At 45.4% G+C, this 20,698-nt stretch overlaps 1 non-coding gene across 1 annotated transcript; it reads right to left on the bottom strand.

The window, feature by feature from the left end:
* Positions 1–1,076: 1,076 nt before the first annotated feature.
* On the bottom strand, positions 1,077–1,150 carry Trnat-ugu (transfer RNA threonine (anticodon UGU)). Its single transcript has one exon. It is a non-coding gene; the product is annotated as a tRNA-Thr (tRNA).
* Between the last annotated feature and the right edge of the window lie 19,548 nt (positions 1,151–20,698).

The raw sequence follows: 20,698 nt of genomic DNA, 5'->3' as shown, positions 1-20,698 counted from the left end.
CAAAAAAAAAAAAAAACTATTAAGTGTCATGTAATATTTTGTCTAATGTAATATCTTGTATAGACACCTTTTATTAACCTGACACGTTCCACATCATTACGAAGTGTCGTATTCATGATCTATGGAACAAGTACTAATCTAATCTAATCTAATAAAGCATCACACAAAATACCGACAAACACTGTTAATAGGGCTATGAATTACTGACGTTTCGTCGAGATACAATAGGAAGTAAACAATTATCGCTGTTCTTTGCTGCAAAAAAGCAGTTCGTGAGAATGATACAAACACCTTTCCTTGCTATCGCCTGAATTAGGAGGCTTATTGCTTGTTTGGTTTAATTAATTAATAGAATATGAAGCAACTGGTATAAAGAATGCTTTTTACAAACTAAACTTTCTATAAAAGAAAGTCTGCTATCAAGACATTGCTTTTGTTCAATTACTTTATTTATCACTGATCGTTTCTAAAACTGAAGACACTCGTCCGTGCTCTGCACTGCATTCGAGATCTGGCAACGTCGTTCACTGTTCATTGGCTCACTGTGTTTTGTGACGTCAGATGCGCAGAACGAACCTAAACTTGGCAGCCGTCGTAAATGACGCGCACTATAACTAGCTGCTGCAGCTCGGGGCTTTATGCAGCTCCTGTCTGGGGATATGCTGCGCCTGCTCGCCTGCGCCATCTGCAGCTCATATCAAACAAAGTACTCAAAATCATAAGCAATGCTCCACGATACACACGCATCGCGGACCTTCGCTGGGAATACTGATTTGAGACTGTCACAGAGGTAATCCACAAACTCACCACAAGACTATACAGAAACTCCAGACATTCGCAGAACCCGTTTATTCTGAATCTGGGGAACTACGACCACAACCATAGATGGAAACATAGAAGACCAAAAGACATACTTGTAAGGACCTAACATCTATGGCCAAGCACACGCAAACACAACGGTACAGGTGAGCCCCTGTTAAACAGACGCCATTACTGGATAAATGATGACTAACTGAAACCCTCAGCTGCCGACAGGTGTTGTTGATATACCTCGATGTGGACGTCTGAAAAATGTGTGCCCCGACCGGGACTCGAACCCGGGATCTCCTGCTTACATGGCAGACGCTCTATCCATCTGAGCCACCGAGGACACACGTGAATAGTGCGACTGCAGGAACTTATCCCTTGCACGCTTCCCGTGAGACTCACATTCCCAACTGTTCACAATTATACATATGTAATGTATCTTATAGACATTTGCCCATCCAGTCATTACTCGCGCACGCTTTGGCGATTGCCGTAAGAATTTGGGCAACGTGTGCGCATTCGCACAGACGGATAGAGCATCTGCCATGTAAGCAGGAGATCCCGGGTTCGAGTCCCGGTCGGGGCACACATTTTCAGCTGTCCACATCGAGGTATATCAACAACACCTGTCGGCAGCTGAGGGTTTCAGTTAGTCATCATTTATTCCAGGGAAAAGCTGCAGGGTCATCAACAGTATTCTGTTCTTTCGAGAACAGTTACTGTCTTCATATATATGCCATTACTGGATATCCAGCTGGAATACACTGCCGAATAACTGGCACCACGCAGGGAAGCCGTACCATACACTGCATGCAGACAAGCTCCACACATGCCCCACACAGTGAGATGATCTATGACCGATCTCCCACTACTATACAACGATCTCGACTGTTCCAGGAATGTAGCGGCTTCAGCATCTGGGATACATCGCCATCGCTTGCCACAGTAATGATGTAGGATACCCATACTAACAAATCCAATCTTGCACGAACTATCGCAGCTAGTAAGCCACTACTGCTCTTACTACCCATTCCACTGTCGCAGCGGTTTTTTTCGCACGGCACGAGCCTTGGCACTTTTTTCCCTCTGCTCTTCAAATCGCTACCCTCACTCGCGTTTCGTCCACTATCTACCACCTGATGGACCGTGTTAATGCGTAGTCTTACCCAGACGCACGGATAACATCACAGCCCAGCATCCGGTGATCCACTTACTAGATAACTAACATGTTGACGGAGGTGACAGTAGAACTTTCGGTTTGGTCACCACGTTGGTGCGGGCGTGGAGGGGTCCCATCTCTGCTACGCTCGCTGCGGTACTCGCCTTGGTGGCCCAGCTGGGGTAGGGGTCTGGGCTGAGCGCCATGTAGCAGTGGGCGCCGCGGTCGTGCGGCAGCGGCTGCACGGCCAGGAAGTGCTTGAGGTCGTGCGCCAGCATCGACGAGACGCCGGGCCGGTCGCCCGCGCCGCGCTCCGCCGCCGCCTCCGTGCCCAGGCGCCGCATCATCTCCGTCAGCTGCGCATAAGGCGGTCACGGCAGAGTGCTTACAGTGAGGTACTGCCCGAAAAAAAAAAAAGAACGTTCAGTCGCATCTCAATGGTGCAAAGACTGCCGACTTGCTTCAAGTGTTCAGCAATGTAAAATTGTCCACTCCACAAAACAAAAGAAAGTAGTACCGCACGACTATTTTTTATTCATTTTATTTATTTATTTATTAATTGTTCCGTGGGACCAAATTAAGGAGAAGTCTCCATGGCCGTGGAACGAGTCAGTACATGAAATTATAACATGATAGTGGAAACAGATAAAATGAAATATAAGTAACTTATTCAGGCGACAATTCGTAAGTTTAAATAAATAAAATCAACAATGTAACACTGGAATTTGCTTAATTTTTCAGTTCTTCCAGGAGCTTCTCGACAGAATAGAAGGAGTGAGCCATGAGGAATCTCTTCAGTTTAGACTTAAAAGAGTTTGGGCTACTGCTAAGATTTTTGAGTTCTTGTGGTGGCTTATTGAAAATGGATGCAGCAGAATACTGCACTTCTTTCTGCAAAAGAGTCAAGGAAGTGCATTCCACATGCAGATTTGATTTCTGCCTAGTATTAACTGAGTGAAAGCTGCTAACTCTTGAGAATAGGCTAATGTTGGCAACAAAAAACGGCATTAGAGAAAATATATACAGTGAGGGCAATGTCAGAATTCCCAGACTAGTGAATATGGATCGACAAGAGGTTCTCGAACTTACACCACATATAGCTCGAGTAGCCCGTTTTTAACCAAAAATACCCTTTTTGAACCAGAAGAATTACCCCAAAAAATAATACCATACAACATAAGCGTATGAAAATATGCAAAGTAGACTACTTTTCGTGTTGAACTGTCACTTATTTCAGATATTGTTCTCATGATAAATAAAGCAGCATTTAGTTTCTGAACAAGATCCTGGACATGGGCTTTCCACAACAGCTTACTATCTATCCGAACGCCTAGGAACTTGAACTGTTCTGTCTCGCTTATAATATGCCCATTCTGTCTGATCAAAATATCGGTTCTTGTTGAATTGTGAGTTAGAAACTGTAAAAACTGAGTCTTACTGTGATTTAGCAACAAATTATCTTCCACAAGCTACGAACTTATTTCATGAACTACATTATTTGATACTGTTTCAATATTACACACAAGATCCTTCACTACCAAGCTGGTGTCATCAGCAAACAGAAATATTTTTGAATCACCTGTAATACGAGAAGGCATATCATTTATATAAATAAGAAACAGCAGTGGCCCCAGCACCGACCCTTGGGGAACGCCCCACTTAACAGTGCCGATTGGGACTGAACATCACTACCACTCTCATTATTGTGGAGAATTACCTTCTGCTTTCTGTTCTTAAAGTAAGAGGCGAACCAATTATAAGCTACTCCCCTTACTCCATAATGGTCCAACTTCTGCTGTAATATTTTGTGGTCAACACAGTCAAAAGCCTTCATTAAATCAAAGAAAACACCTAGCGTTCAACCTTTTATTTAATCCATCCAAAACCTCACAGAGAAAAGAGAATATAGCATTTTCAGTTGTTAAACCATTTCTAAAACCAAACTGTACAGCAGACAGTAAATTATGTGAATTTCAAATGGTTCAAATGGTTCTGAGCACTATGCGACTTAACTTCTGAGGTCATCAGTCGCCTAGAACTTAGAACTAATTAAACCTAACTAACCTAAGGACATCACACACATCCATGCCCGAGGCAGGATTCGAACCTGCGACCATAGCGGTCGCCCGGCTCCAGACTGTAGCGACTAGAACCGCACGGCCACTCCGGCCGGCTTATGTGAATTTAAAGGCTCCAGTAACCTTGTATATACAACCTTCTCGATAACTTTAGCAAACACCGATGGCATAGAAATAGGTCTATAATTGTCAACATTATCCCTGTCTCCCTTTTTATAAAGTGGCTTCACTAATGAGTACTTTAATCGGTCAGGAAACCGACCACTCCTAAAGGAAAAGTTACAGATATGGCTAAGTACTGGGCTAACATACATAGAACAATACTTCAGTATTCTGCTAGATACCCTGCATTATCCATGAGAGTTCTTGGTCTATAGTGATTTAATTATTAACTCAATCTCCCTCATGTCAGTATCATGGAGGAGCATTTCAAGTAACAGTCTCGGAACACTTTTTTCTAAGCGCGCTATATGTTTCCCTGTTGGGACGAGGTTTCTATTTAGTTCACCTGCTATATTCAGAAAGTATCGACCAGTCACAGCTGGAATCATTCAACTCGTATAAAATACCTGGATGTACCACTCTGTAGGAAGACGAAGTGAAGCGATCACACACAATAGACTCAGTCGTAGGTAAAGCGGGAAGCGGGTGGCAGCCCTCACTTTATCTTTCCTTTTTAGGTCTTCCCCCATTATGTCAGTTAGCAGCAGTCTGCCACACTTTTCTGTCCTCAGCCTTCCTCTCGAGAGCGATACAGGTGCTGCAGTCGGCATCCTCCATTATCTCTTTGACGTATTCTAGTCTCAGTCTGCCTCTCGCATTTTCCCCTCCTACTGCCACTTCAATTCTACTTCTAACTATGCTGTCACCTCTCAGTAGACAGCCGAAGCCACTTGTCCCTTCCGCATTCGATCAAATTCGGGAGATGAGACTTCTCTTTCTCCACAGTGGGGGGGGGGGGGAGCGGCACAGTGGGGGGGGGGGGGCGGCAGAGTGCGGGAGGGGCGGCAGAGTGGGGGGGGGGGCAGAGTGGGAAGTCTCGAGCATTCTGCGGTAGCACCACATCTCTGCTTCTCCCAGCGTCTGCATTTCACTTCCATACAGTGGCACACGCCAAACAAATGTCTCTATGAGGTTTTTCCTGAGACCTATATCTATGCTGTCGGATGTGAAGAGGTTTCTTCTCTTGTTAAAAGCAGCTTTTGCCTGGTGGACTCGGCTTGCAATGTCTTTCCTTGACCTTGTAATGGTTCTTTATTTACGTGACCATTACGGCACTCCAACGCCAGTTCTCGATACCAGTAATATCTACTACTTTTCTGCGAAGTAACAAACATATTTTTGTGACAATATTCACATATGGTTTTATTAATGTATAGGTACTCCGATGTATCGATATATTACAGTGATATGGTTCTTGTGTGTATTCATTTCTGTGAGACTGTCATAATCTTTGACTTACTTGTAACCGTTTTGGAGCGAATGCGCACAGAGCAGTCTTTGTTTTACTTTGCAGAAGTTAAGTTGTTATTTCGCTTTGTAAAAGAACAGTCAAGTCTTGTGTTTGGTTAAAGTGGAAATTAAATATATGAAGATTGATACAAAACTGTTTTCTTGATGATGTGACAATTAAGAAGAAGTATATGTGAATTTACAAGAAGTTTAATAAAAATGTGGATCGTGATCACTAAGTCAAAAATTATTTCTACCATACCATTGTTCTGATCTGGGTTTGTTTGATCATTAAGAATTTCCTGAAAAACACATTTGTTAGTCTTCAAATACTGCTAAAATACAGACCTGTACCTTCTAGCAGTCACAGTGGAATCACCTTTGGATCAACAAGATGAGCCATGAGCCATAACAACTTCGACGAAATCTACGTGGGAATCCATTCAAGATAAGTAGCAAAATTAATGACTTTTTTACAATGACTTCATTATTTCCATTCTCACGATAACATCCACAGTCAATAACTTTGTTGTTGCTCGATAAAGCGAACATATGCTGCGTGAGAAACATTATTAATCTGATTTCTAACGTACTTTGCAAGTGGTGATATTGTTAGAACCTTCTGCCTCTCTACGTAGGCAAAGGATTCGACAGCCTCCAGTCACTCAGTGTTAAGTGAGCATTGCACAGTGGTGTTCTGTCTGCTAACCACTAAGATTTCCGTTTTACATTTATTAATCTTCATATTAGTGGAACAGTTGGGGTGCTTTCTCCTCGGGCCAGCACTGCTTCTAAATGTTTTGCATATTTACTCAACACTGAGACATCATCAGCAAATCTCAGCCTGTCTATTTTCTTACCATGAATCTTCATTCTTCATACAGCTTCTAGTTTCTCTCTACCTTCACCTTGTCTGCAATTCACTTTCAGGCCTCAGATCCTGCACCGGTACACTTAAGTCTGGAGTGTGCCCTCCCGGATTTCCACTCCACATCAAAATATTTTATTCTGCATTACCACAAGGTCATCAGTCTCCTAGACTTAGAACTACTTAAACCTAACTAACCTAAGGACACCACACACATCCATGCCCGAGGTAGGATTAGAACCAGCGACCGTAGCAGCTGCGTGGTTCTGGACTGAAGCGCCTAGAACCGCTCGGCCACAACGGCCGGCCTTGCATTATCTCACAAGTGTGCAAGGTGATATTCGGTAATACTTTACAAGGTGCCCGCAAATTGTGGCCCTCGGCTGATCGAGATGTACGTCTGCTCGCTGCAGTGTCTCCAGGCAACCTGGGGCATCAACTCTCAACATATCAACAGCAATACATGCTTCAGCAAAGTACTTGGAAAGTCTAGTTCTGGTACACACAAAGTCACAATATTTCCCGACAGGGAGCAGATATTACTGGACAGACTGACTTGTCCAGTTCCCAAAACGCCACTAGATGACACTTGCAGTGGCAAGTGAGTTAAAGAACTCAACACATCTACTGTCTAGAATGAAATTTTCACTTTACAGCGGAGTGTGCGCTGATATGAAACTTCCTGGCAGATTAAAACTGTGTGCCGGACCGAGACTCGAACTCGGGACCTTTGCCTTTCGCGGGCAAGTGCTCTACCAACTTAGCTACCCAAGCACGACTCACGCCCCGTCCTCACAGCTTTACTTCTGCCAGTACCTCGTCTCCTACCTTCCAAACTTTACAGAAGCTCTCCTGCGAACCTTGCAGAACTAGCACTCCTGAAAGAAAGGATACTGCGGAGACATGGCTTAGCCACAGCCTGGGGGATGTTTCTAGAATGAAATTTTCACTCTACAGCGGAGTGAGCGCTGATATGAAACTTCCTGGCAGATTAAAACTGTGTGCCCGACCGAGACTCGAACTCGGGACCTTTCCCTTTCGTGGGCAAGTGCTCTACCAACTGAGCTACCCAAGCACGACTCACGCCCCGTCCTCACACCTTTACTTCTGCCCGAGTTCGAGTCTCGGTCCGGCACACAGTTTTAATCTGCCAGGAAGTTTCATATCAGCGCACACTCCGCTGTAGAGTGAAAATTTCATTCTAGAAACATCCCCCAGGCTGTGGCTAAGCCATGTCTCCGCAATATCCTTTCTTTCAGGAGTGCTAGTTCTGCAAGGTTCGCAGGAGAGCTTCTGTAAAGTTTGGAAGGTAGGAGACGAGGTACTGGCAGAAGTAATGCTGCGAGAACGGGTCGTGAGTCGTGCTTGGGTGGCTCAGATGGTAGAGCACTTGCCCGCGAAAGGCAAAGGTCCCGAGTTCGAGTCTTGGTCCGGCACACAGTTTTAATGTGCCAGGAAGTTTCACATCTACTGCCGTCTGAATGTAACCATTCAACAAGACAGGAGAGAATGGGCAACCCTGTCGTACAGTCTGCCTAATGCTAACTTCTTCTTGGCGTTCTCCACATGTTATCACAGCACCCTCTTCTCTGTACAGTCCCTGCTTCTCTTTTCTGCCCTTATACTTAAAATTTAGCAATCTTTCTCATCATCTTAAAAAGCTCTCACCAGTCTACCCTGTCAATTGCTTTTTCTAAGTCGATGAAGGCAGTGTATGCGTCCTGACCCCTCTCTAGTCTTTTCTCAAGCACTAAACGTAAGCCAAGCACTGCTTCTCGTGTGCCTACATCTCCTCTAAAGCCAAACTGGTCATCTGTGAACATTGCATCTATACTGCCTTCTATCCACTTTAGAGTGATAGAGGTTGGTATCTTTGAGGCATATGTTACCAGGCTCAGGGTCCTACATTGCTCACATCAGTGCGCAGATGTTTTCGTCGGTATCTGCACTGTGAAACATTTTTAAAACTCTGTTGGGAGCCTCAGTTTCGTATGTAACTTGTATGAGATGGAACAGTTCCTCATGTACCTGTTCCCCAGGAGTTCTGATGGTATATCATCAACTCCAGTGGCTTCCCCAGGTTTCAGCTGCCTGACTGCAAGGTCGAACTCATCGTGCGCGATATAGTCGCCCTCTTCTTCCGAATCGATTTACTCAGCGTTCTCCAGTTCCAGATCTTCATTATTTCCCGTATACAGCTTTTCGAGATGTTGTTTCCACTTTTCTAATATCTCTTCCTCCTCTTATAATACTATTCCAATTTCATTTTGGACTCCTCTGCATTTTGTTTGTCTGTTTCCAAAGGGCTGTTCAACTGATTTATAGGCAGATTCCAGCTTTACTACCTTCATTAGTTCATTCACTTCATTGCATTCATCTTCCAAGAATTATTGTTTAGCCTTTGTTGACTGTCAGCTGATTTCATTCCTTAGTGCTCTGCATTGCCTTTGACCTTCCTCGGCGTTATCTCGCTTTAGATTATGTCTTAAATTTCTTTCTTTTACTATGTTTTCTGTAAGCCTTTCTTTTTCATGCATTGCCTCCTGTCTCCATATTGCTTCGTTTGCTGCTCTTAGGATATTGTTTTTCAAGGACTCCCGTCTTTCTTCAACATTTCTGCGGTCGTTAATTGTTAACTATAGCCGTGTTTGTCTGTTGCTCATATGTCGACCTAACCATAGTATTCTTTAGTCTCTTCAGGTCCATTTCTCACAAGTTCTTTTCTTCAGGTTTCTGAATTCTGTTACAGTCACTATCAATGTCTGTGCCTGGGTAGTTTCTTCAGTCTCGTATTTGATTCCTGAACGTTTGTCAGACTAGAATGAAGTCGATATATCTCTTCATATCTCCAGTGGTTTTCCACATACACCTTCTCCGTGGATGATGTTGAAACCACGTTAGGTATTTCTAGTTGACGTTCTGTGCAGAATTCTACTAATCTGTCTCCCCCTTCATTTCTTTCTCCAAGCCCAAAAGGTCGCACTATGGTGCCATCTCTTCCTTGTGCCATTGATGCTTTCCAGTCTCACATAATGATAGGTTTGCCTTGTCCTTTCACCTAGTTTTCAGCACCTTTTATCTCACTGTTCACTCTTTTCCATTTCTTGTTTGATAGGTTGATGTCGGCATGTACCCTTGGGCCGGCCCAAGTGGCCGTGCGGTTAAGGGCGCTGCAGTCTGGAACCGCGCGACCGCTACGGTCGCAGGTTCGAATCCTGCCTCGGGCATGGATGTTTGTGATGTCCTTAGGTTAGTTAGGCTTAACTAGTTCTAAGTTCTAGGGGTGTATGACCTCAGCAGTTGAGTCCCATAGTGCTCAGAGCCATTTGAAGCATTTTTTTGTACCCTTGGATTATCACTGTCTTATTTGGTTTTGTGTCCAACTGTAGAATACTAGGCAAAAGCAATAAGCTTGTAAAGAAGGTTGCTTACAAACATTCATATGACCCTTCTATTATATGACTCAAGTGCGTGGGGCCTGTACCAAATAGGACTGAAAGGGCATGTTCAACTTGATGAAAGAACTGAACTGGCAGATGCTTGAATACATACACAAACAGTACCAAGAAATACTCCTTACGAACTTTTAAGAACCAGTTGTAAAGGGGGTTGGGTTGTTTGGGGGAATAGACCAAACAGCGAGGTCATCGGTCTCATTGGATGAGGGAAGGATGGGGAAGGAAGTCGGCCGTGCCCTTTCAAAGAAACCATCCCGGCATTTGCCTGGAGCGATTTAGGGAAATCACAGAAAACCTAAATCAGGATGGCCGGGCGCGGGATTGAACCGTCGTCCTCCCGAATGCGAAGTTGTAAAGGGGGTAAGTAAGAATACGCTACAACCCCTACGTATCATTCCCTTAGGGACCGTGATGTGACAAGATTAAATTAATTGCAGTGCACACAGAGGCATTTAAACAGTCATTATTGCCATCCTCCACACGTGAATGTAACAGGAAGAAGCCAAGTAACTGGTACAAGGTGAACTACCCTCTGCCTATTTCTTCACAGTGGTTGGCAGAGCACAGGTGTAGATGTAGATGTAATCGACAATGGTGCCTATGTTACAGGGCCAAATAGTCCAAAATATTTCCCCTCCAACTACTGAGAAGGCTGCTGGCTTTCTTCAGGAACCATATGTCAGTGTGGCTTATCCACAGATACCCCCTCAGAGTGGTTACACCTACGGTGCAGCTATGTGCAGATCGGTATCACTGAGACAAGCAAGTAACTCGCCCTCCCCCGCCTGTGCCCCCTCAGCTGGCAACGCAGTTCACTACGAGGAGGGGGCGCGGCCAGCAGTCCGCTGCCGCCGCTCGCTCACTCACCGAGGCGCCGTCCTGGAAGGGCTGCAGCGGCTGCGAGGCGTCGGGCGGCGCCGCGAACACGCCCACCAGCCGGCGCCGCTGCAGCGCGAACACCAGCAGGCGCAGGTAGTCGGCGCGCATGCGCAGCGGGCCCGCCTCCTCCTCGCCCAGCCGGCGCAGCCACGCCGCGGCGCGCGCCTTCTCTGCACACGGCGCCACACGCGGTCTATGAGTCACACTCTCATTCGTCCGTGTTTCGAATAAATCACGTATTATAAGTGCGTGCCGTCAGTCTCGATCTAGTCTGTACAAAGCTAGTAACACAGAATAGCGAGAACTAACAACTACGTGGCGACACAATTAATCAGAAACTACGGATGTAACCTCCCCACAAAAAATGTTAATGAGAAAATAACCTAATGTAACCTCCCAGCAAATAAAATAATTCATTGACAATGACAATTAAATGAGAACTAGCAATCTGACCCATGTGTAAGCTCCCCACAAAAATGTAAGACAATTCAATGATAATAAAATCTCTGTGACAATGAAAACGCAAATCGACCGAAATGTCGATCTTAGGCCCTAATTAAACTCAAATTCTTACCTCAGTAAAATTGCATCTGCTCCTATTTTTCGCGATAGCTTGGAGGAAATGCATCGCAAAAATTCTTTGAACTTAAGTAAATATTTTTTTAAGGAAATGCATGAGAAATTTTCTTTCAATAAAATGTTTGTTTTGTTAAAATGCTTGGTTTGAAAACAAAATTATTATTGGGGCGATTCTTGAACAAATTAATTACACTTAAGATTCATTACATTATCAGATGAGCGCAATGCTGCTTCATTACCTTATTTAAAAAATATACCTCGTCCTGAATCTTGACCAGAGGGCCATGTCGACGCCCGCCGACTCCTCACACAACTCCGACTGTCTCTCGGGCGCTACTACATGCTCTCGCGACTCGCTACGTACAACTGAACTCTCCCGCAACTCGACCGCAACTGCAGCTGCCGACTCCCTACATGCAACTGCACTCTCGCGCGGTCAAGCGCAGACTAGCAACGATAAATAACTCTCTGGTCAGAGATTCTATCATGCCTCGCCATCGCTGTGCTAAATACATACGCGTTTCACGGATAATCCCTGAACGCGAATAGTGTGTGATATCTTCTGTTCTGCTGTTCTTTGTTCACCCTCTTCATTCCCTTCCATGTGGTCGGTGCATAGTATTGTTCTCATATTTTTGTAGGCTGTTGCAAGAGTGCAAAAACACTACTGGCCATTAAAATTGCTACACCAAGAAGAAATGCAGATGATAAACGGGTATTCATTGGACAAATATATTATACTAGAACTGACATGTGATTACATTTTCACGGAATTTGGGTGCATAGATCCTTAAAAATTAGTGCCCAGGCTGTGATAATGGCCTTGATATGCCTGGGCATTGAGTCAAACAGAGCTTGGATGGCGTGTACAGGTACAGCTGCCCATACAGCTTCAACACGACACCACAGTTCATCAAGAGTAGTGACTGGCGTATTGTGACGAGCCAGTTGCTCGGCCACCATTGACCAGACGTTTTCAATTGGTGAGAGATCTGGAGAATGTGCTGGCCAGGGCAGCAGTCGAAGATTTTCTGTAACCAGAAAGGCCCGTACAGGACCTGCAACATGCGGTCGTGCATTATCCTGCTGAAATGTAGGATTTCGCAGGGATCGAATGAAGGGTAGAGCCACGGGTCGTAACACATCTGAAATTTAATGTCCACTGTTTAAAGTGTCGTCAATGCGAACAAGAGGTGGCCGAGACGTGTAACCAATGGCACCCCATACTATCACGCCAGGTGATACGCCAGTATGGCGATGACAAATACACGCTTCCAATGTGCGTTCACCGCGATGTCGCCAAACACGGATGCGACCATCATGATGATGTAAACAGAACCTGGATTCATCCGAAAAAAATGACATTTTGCCATTCGTGCACCCAGGTTCGTCGTTGAGTACACCACCGCAGGCGTTCCTGTCTGTGATGCAGCATCAAGGGTAACCGCAGCCATGGTCTCCGAGCTGATAGTCCATGCTGCTGCAAACGTCGTCGAACTGTTCGTGCAGATGGTTGTATTGCAAACGTCCCCATCTGTTGACTCAGAGATCGAGATGTGGCTGCACGATCCGTTACAGCCATACGGATAAGATGCCTGTCATTTCGACTGCTAGTGATACGAGGCCGTTGGGATCCAGGACGGCGATCCGTATTACCCTCCTGAACCTACCGTATCCATATTCTGCTAACAGTCATTGAATCTCGACCTACGCGAGCAGCAATGTCGCGATACGATAAACCGCAATCACGATAGGCTACAATCCGATCTTTATCAAATTCGGAAACGTGATACGCATTTCTCCTCCTTACACGAGGCATCACAACAACGTTTCACCAGGCAACGCCGGTCAATGCTGTTTGTGTATGAGAAATCGGTTGGAAACTTTCCTCATGTCAGCACGTTGTAGGTGTCGCCACTGGCGCCAACCTTGTGTGAATGCTCTGAAAAGCTAATCATTTGGATATCACAGCATCTTCTTCCTGTCGCTTAAATTTCGCGTCTGTAGCACGTCCTCTTCGTGGTGAAGCAATTTTAATGGCCAGAAGTGAATAAATCGTAATTCTTCACCTGTATCAATTGCGTGCTATTTTTGTTACGGATAGTGTTTGCACGCGTGATAAGCCTCTGCAACTACGAATAACGAGAGGTATGAGAGGCGCAAGTTAGAATGCACGTCTTTTCACTGGAACAGTCAGTGAGTGAACCGAACAGCGGGAGAGCCAATCTTCACTCTCAGTTGCGACTGATGGAATTTCGCGGAAACACAGAGTTCAGTACAGCCCACTACCATTTTGCCTGTCGACTGCGTCGTGCCATACGTGACATGTAGTGAACACATGACTCTGCTGTCTGTGCCGCTATAGCCAGGCCTGTGTTTCAAACTTGCATTCGAAGTTCAAACTCTGCTCTTATTGTCAGACACTATTCGTCCACACTCGCCACTTGTAGATACCGACACCGCAAGGACCACATGCTCTCAACTTGTAATATAAATTGAGAGGCCTACCCATAAAATACATCCTAAACACTGGTGTTGTCGGTCACGAATCATATTCTGAGTTGTGGCTTCACCTTTGGACATTAATAGCGCAGTCATTTTTCAAAACCGTGCCGATACGCCTTCACAGTTCAACGATGCTGATCAAGGGACAGTATGAAACTTCCTGGCAGATTAAAACTGTGTGCCGAACCGAGACTCGAACTCGGGACCTTTGCCTTTCGCGGGCAAGGCAAAAGGTCCCGAGTTCGAGTCTCGGTCCAGCACACAGTTTTAATCTGCCAGGAAGTTTCATATCAGCACACACTCCGCTGCAGAGTGAAAATCTCATTAAGGGCACAGTATTCTTACAAAATGGCAGTATAGGCACGGCATCGCAAACATGTACAGGCAACTTCGCAATAGGTTCACCAGAAGCTACAAGAAGGCAGCAGCTTCCACTATCAGAGCAGTTCTGCACAGTGAAACGAGACATAGTGACACCCCTACAGCAAATTGAGGAAGTTCACCCCACAATAATGTCTTACAACATCTGAAGGAGCTACGACTGCCGGGACACACGTAGAAGTGTCGACAAGCAATCACAGACTTGGGGTTGGTACCGTACACTGTGGGCAGCAGGCAGGGAAGTGCGCCTCCCTGTGGCGTGTCACAAATGGCAACAGCGGCCGACAGCTCTGAGAAGGAGCACCTCCATACCAATGTTGCTATTCATCGAGGACTCGAGGACAGGAGTCTGACTGAATCAGTTCCATTCCGCAAACTCTCCAACCTCTGTGGCTTCAAACCCCACCGTACTGCCAGCTATCGTCAAGCCAGTAGTGAGATGCTTCAATTGTGTTATCATATTCTGAAATCTTCATTGAGGAGTCACGGCACTTCGTGGAAATCTGCTCTATCTCTAGTGCTGTATGTGCTGCAAGCCGCCATTAAACCTGACGCTGGGGTGTCTGCTGCAGAATTCGTTTACAGTGAAACCTCTGACTTATAGCAGAGCTCTTGGAGCAATAACAAGGGTGCCCTCTATGTGAACCGTCTTTTATCCTTCAACATGTAAAAACTTCTACCTGTACATTTCTCCTGTTGTCGCGTCTTGGCATGTTGTTGTTGTGGTCTTCAGTCCTGAGACCGGTTTGATGGAGCTCTCCATGCTACTCTATCTTGTGCAAGCCTCTTCATCTCCTAGTACCTACTGCAGACTACATCCTTCTGAATCTGCTCAGTGTATTCATCTCTTGGTCTCCCTCTACGATTTTTACCCTCCATGCTGCCCTCCACTACTAAATTGGTGATCCCTTGATGCCTCAGAACATGTCCTACCAACCGATCCCATCTTCTAGTCAAGTTGTGCCACAAACTCATCTTCTCCCCAATTCTATTCAATACGTCCTCATTAGTTATGTGATCTACCCATCTAATCTTCAGCATTCTTCTGTAGCACCACATTTCGAAAGCTTCTATTCTCTTCTTGTCCAAACTATTTGTCGTCCATGTTTCACTTCCATACATGGCTACACTCCATACAAATACTTTCAGAAACGACTTCCTGACATTTAAATCAATACTCGATGTTAACAAATTCCTGTTCTTCAGAAACGCTTTCCTTGCCATTGCCAGTCTACATTTTATATACTCTCAACTTCGACCATCATCAGTTATTTTGCTTCCCAAATATCAAAACTCCTTTACTACTTTAAGTGTCTCATTTCCTAATCTAAGTCCCTCAGCATCACCCGACTTAATTCGACTACATTACATTATCCTCGTTTTGCTTTTGTTGATGTTCATGTTATATCCTCCTTTCAAGACACTGTCCATTCCGTTCAATTGCTCTTCTAAGTACTTTGCTGTCTTTGACAGAATTACAATGTCATCGGCGAACCTCAAAGTTTTTATTTCTTCTCCATGGATTTTAATAGCTACTCCGAATTTTTCTTTTGTTTCCTTTACTGCTTTCTCAATATAGAGATTGAATAGCATTGGGGAGAGGCTACAACCCTGTCTCACTCCCTTGGCGTATGGAGATGAATGTTTTCATATACACTTGTGTTCAAAATTAAAGCAACAAACTGCTGTTTCCCCGTCCTGTGTCTAATTCACGATATAATCATACAAACTGTCAACAGACGCCGTTACGATCGTGTTCTGCACTATCAGTGGACAACCACGCCAACAATGACGTCAGCGCACCTAACAAGTGGGGTAGTGAAACTTCCTGGCAGATAAAACTGTGTGCCCGACCGAGACTCGAACTCGGGACCTTTGCCTTTCGCGGGCAAGTGCTCTACCAACTTAGCTACCGAAGCACGACTCACGCCCGGTACTCACAGCTTTACTTCTGCCAGTACCTCGTCTCCTACCTTCCAAACTTTACAGAAGCTCTCCTGCGAACCTTGCAGAACTAGCACTCCTGGCAGAAGTAAAGCTGTGAGTACCGGCCGTGAGTCGTGCTTCGGTAGCTCAGTTGGTAGAGCACTTGCCCGCGAAAGGCAAAGGTCCCGAGTTCGAGTCTCGGTCGGGCACACAGTTTTAATCTGCCAGGAAGTTTCATATCAGCGCACACTCCGCTGCAGAGTGAAAATCTCATTCTGGAAACATCCCCCAGGCTGTGGCTAAGCCATGTCTCCGCAATATCCTTTCTTTCAGGAGTGCTACTTCTGAAAGGTTCGCAGGAGAGCTTCTGTAAAGTTTGGAAGGTAGGAGACGAGGTACTGGCAGAAGTAAAGCTGTGAGTACCGGGCGTGAGTCGTGCTTCGGTAGCTCAGTTGGTAGAGCACTTGCCCGCGAAAGGCAAAGGTCCCGAGTTCGAGTCTCGGTCAGGCACACAGTTTTAATCTGCCAGGAAGTTTCATATCAGCGCACACTCCACTGCAGAGTGAAAATCTCATTCTGGAAACATCCCCCAGGCTGTGGCTAAGCCATGTCTCCGCAATATCCTTTCTTTCAGGAGTGCTAGTTCTGCAAGGTTCGCAGGAGGGCTTCTGTAAAGTTTGGAAGGTAGGAGACGAGGTACTGGCAGAAGTAAAGCTGTGAGTATCGGCCGTGAGTCGTGCTTCGGTAGCTCAGTTGGTAGAGCACTTGCCCGCGAAAGGCAAAGGTCCCGAGTTCGAGTCTCGGTCGGGCACACAGTTTTAATCTGCCAGGAAGTTTCATATCAGCGCACACTCCGCTGCAGAGTGAAAGTCTCATTCTGGAAACATTCCCCAGGCTGTGGCTAAGCCATGTCTCCGCAATATCCTTTCTTTCAGGAGTGCTAGTTCTGCAAGGTTCGCAGGAGAGCTTCTGTAAAGTTTGGAAGGTAGGAGACGAGGTACTGGCAGAAGTAAAGCTGTGAGTACCGGGCGTGAGTCGTGCTTCGGTAGCTCAGTTGGTAGAGCACTTGCCCGCGAGAGGCAACGGTCCCGAGTTCGAGTCTCGGTCGGGCACACAGTTTTAATCTGCCAGGAAGTTTCATATCAGCGCACACTTCGCTGCAGAGTGAAAATCTCATTCTGGAAGTGGGGTAGTGTTTGCAAGGTAGTCCTACATCCACAATCGCTGTGTACACGGTCACAGACGGTGCTGTGCGGCGCAGAGAAGACGTCTACAGACTCTCTACTGTGTAGGGCCATACGAAGAATGGAAGGAGGAGAGTCACAAAATGATGTGGCCCGATGGCTTAACGCGAATTATTCTGTTGTTTCTGGGATGAGGTGACAGTTTATAGAGACTAGAACTGTATCCCGAAGACCACGATAGGGCCGACCACGTGTGACATCAGAAAGAGTGGACCATTATTTAGATGTAAGCGCGTACCGTCTTAGTACTGCACTGCAACTGGGATCTGACCTTGCAGCATCACCTGTACGTGTTGTAACGAGATAAACGGTGTACAGAAGGTTTTAGCAGAGTGGCCTTTATTGTCGGGGACCTGCTGTCTGTTTACCTCTGACATGTCTTCACAGAAGGGAACGTCTAGAGTGGAACCGTCAAAGTGTCAGCTGGACGGTCGAACGGTGGGCCAATGTTCTTTTCAAAGATGAGTCCCGATTTGGTCTGAAGAGTGATTATCGACGGATTCGCATTTGGAGGACACGTGGAGTACGATTTTGGGACCCAGACATCGCGCAGAGAGACCGAAATTCTACATCTACATCTACATTTATATTCCGCAAGCGGAGGGCTCCTTACGTGCCACTGTCATTACCTCTCTTTCCTGTTCCAGTCGCGTATGGTTCGCGGGAAGTTCGACTGCCGGAAAGCCTCCGTGCGCGCTCGAATCTCTCTAATTTTACATTCGTGATCTCCTCGGGAGGTATAAGTAGGGGGAAGCAATATATTCGATACCTCATCCAGAAACGCACCCTCTAGAAACCTGGACAGCAAGCTACACCGTGATGCAGAGCGCCTCTCTTGCAGAGTCTGCCACTTGAGTTTGTTAAACATCTCCGTAACGCTATCACGCTTACCAAATAACCCTGTGACGAAACGCGCCACTCTTCCTTGGATCTTCTCTATCTCCTCTGTCAACCCGACCTGGTACGAATCCCACACTGATGAGCAATACTCAAGTATAGATCGAACGAGTGTTTTGTAAGCCGCCTCCTTTGTTGATGGACTACATTTTCTAAGGACTCTCCCAATGAATCTCAACTTGGCAGCCTCCTTACCAACAATTAATTTTATGTGATCATTCCACCTCAAAGCGTTCCGCACGCATACTCCCAGATATTTTACAGAAGTAACTGCTACCAGTGTTTGTTTCGCTATCATATAATCATACAATAAAGGATCCTTCTTTCTATGTATTTGCAATACAATTACATTTGTCTATGTTAAGGGTCAGTTGCCACTCCCTGCACCAAGTGCCTATCCACTGCAGATCTTCCTGCATTTCGCTGCAATTTTCTAATGCTGCAACTTCTCTGTATACTACAGCATCATCCGCGAAAAGCCGCATGGAACTTCCGACACTATCTACTACGTCATTTATATATATTGTCAAAAGCAATGGTCCCATAACACTCCTCTGTGGCACGCCAGATGTTACTTTAACGTCTGTAGACGTCTCTCCATTGAGAACAACATGCTGTGTTCTGTTTGCTAAAAACTCTTCAGTCCAGCCACACAGCTGGTCTGATATTCCGTAGGCTCTTACTTTGTTTATCAGGCGACAGTGCGGAACTATATCGAACGCCTTCCGGAAGTCAGGGAAAATGGCATCTACCTGGGAGCGTGTATCTAATATTTTCTGGGTCTCATGAACAAATAAAGCGAGTTGGGTCTCACACGATCGCTATTTTCGGAATCCATGATGATTCCTACAGAGTAGATTCTGGGTCATGATACGCGAGCAAAAAACATGTTCTAAAATTCTACAACAGATCGATGTCAGAGAAGACGTTGAGAAGGGTCCATAATGGTGTGGGCAGGGATTATGTTGACCATTCGAACACCTCTTCATGAAATTTTACGAGTGAACCAGCAAGATTTAACTGGTGTCACGAACGTGAGGAGGTCTTTAGATCTCATACGCAGTTGTTGCGAGGTGCTGTAGGCCCAGATTTCATATTGTTGTAAGATAATGCTAGCCGCATAGATGTTTTTTTTTTGGAAACAGAAGATACTGAACGCATGGTGTGGTCTGCACACTATCCCGATAGAGCACGTCTGGGATGCACTAGGGAGACGAGTTACATCATGTCAGCATCCATCAACCACTCTCCAAGACTTGTGGACAGCTCTGCATGAAGAATGGGCGTTATTGCCCCAACATGAGATTGATGTCACCGTTCACTGCTATCCCGTCGTTATCAGGCCTATAATGATGCCAGAGATGATCACACCCCATACTGAGCACATTAACCACTAGTCAGACTGTGTGTACAAATCCGTTAAGATGAAAAAGAAAACGAACATTTTTGTCTACCATTATGCATATTGCAGTTCATTATGTTCTATATTCTCTACATTGATTCTACTTTAATGTCACCTGTTTATACTGTTTTGTGGCAAAATAAACACAACCTTTCAAAATTTCCGTTTGTTGCTTTAATTTTGGACACCAGTGTAATTAGAGATCTACGCACGTGTTCTCACGTTATATTATGTAGATATGGATGGAGCCAGGGCGCATTTACAAACCCCTTACGCTGGCCCTTACCAAAGCTTGGTGTGCGATGAGCACACATTGGAGATGCTGCTAAATGGTAAGCGGACGATTGCATCTTTGGAGTGGCTGAAGCCAGCCTACCTGGTACCAGGCGATGTTTCTACGGACGGACCGACGTAACATTATCGCCCGATACCTACACCAGAAGGTGCAGGCTCTATTACGAAATTTTTGACCAACTCTACAAACGACGGCCACGAAACTCTTGCCTCTGCCACGTGCTCGACGTCTGGATCTCAAACTATGGAAACAAGCGAAGACACGTTACGCTCCTACTCCATCTGGTGGTCTCAACGAAAGCATTGACACACGTTATGTTGCTGCTGAAGAATCTTCAAGCATTACAGTGGCTGTTTACAGAGTTTGATAATTAGCGAAGACCAAGGGCTGTGGCCTCTTAATATTAATAGCGATCTTGTTAATATTTTAGTTTAACGTGGTCTTGTTCAGGTACATAATCATAGTTATCCCATTAACGATGAGGGAAGAAAGTTTGCTGACACTTACTATTACAGAAATCTTTCTAATGGCGAAAAAGTCAAAAGGACCTCGCTTCTTTACTCTTTATGAAAGGATTCAGTGTATCCTTTCTGTTGTAAAATGTTTTTGCAAAAGTGTAAGTAGTTCCGTCTGATATGAACGGATTTTCGGATTGGCAGCATTTATCATTAACTCCGAAAAGACACGAAACAAGCTATTCCCACAATGAAAATGTGAAGTCATGGATAGAACTGCATAATACGTTACAAACAAAGAACACTGCAAATC

This window comes from Schistocerca serialis, chromosome 1 (assembly GCF_023864345.2).
Source record: "Schistocerca serialis cubense isolate TAMUIC-IGC-003099 chromosome 1, iqSchSeri2.2, whole genome shotgun sequence".
Taxonomy (NCBI): Eukaryota; Metazoa; Arthropoda; class Insecta; order Orthoptera; family Acrididae; genus Schistocerca; species Schistocerca serialis.
Note: the sequence above shows the minus strand (reverse complement) of the source record. Positions and strands in the feature narration are given on the sequence as shown.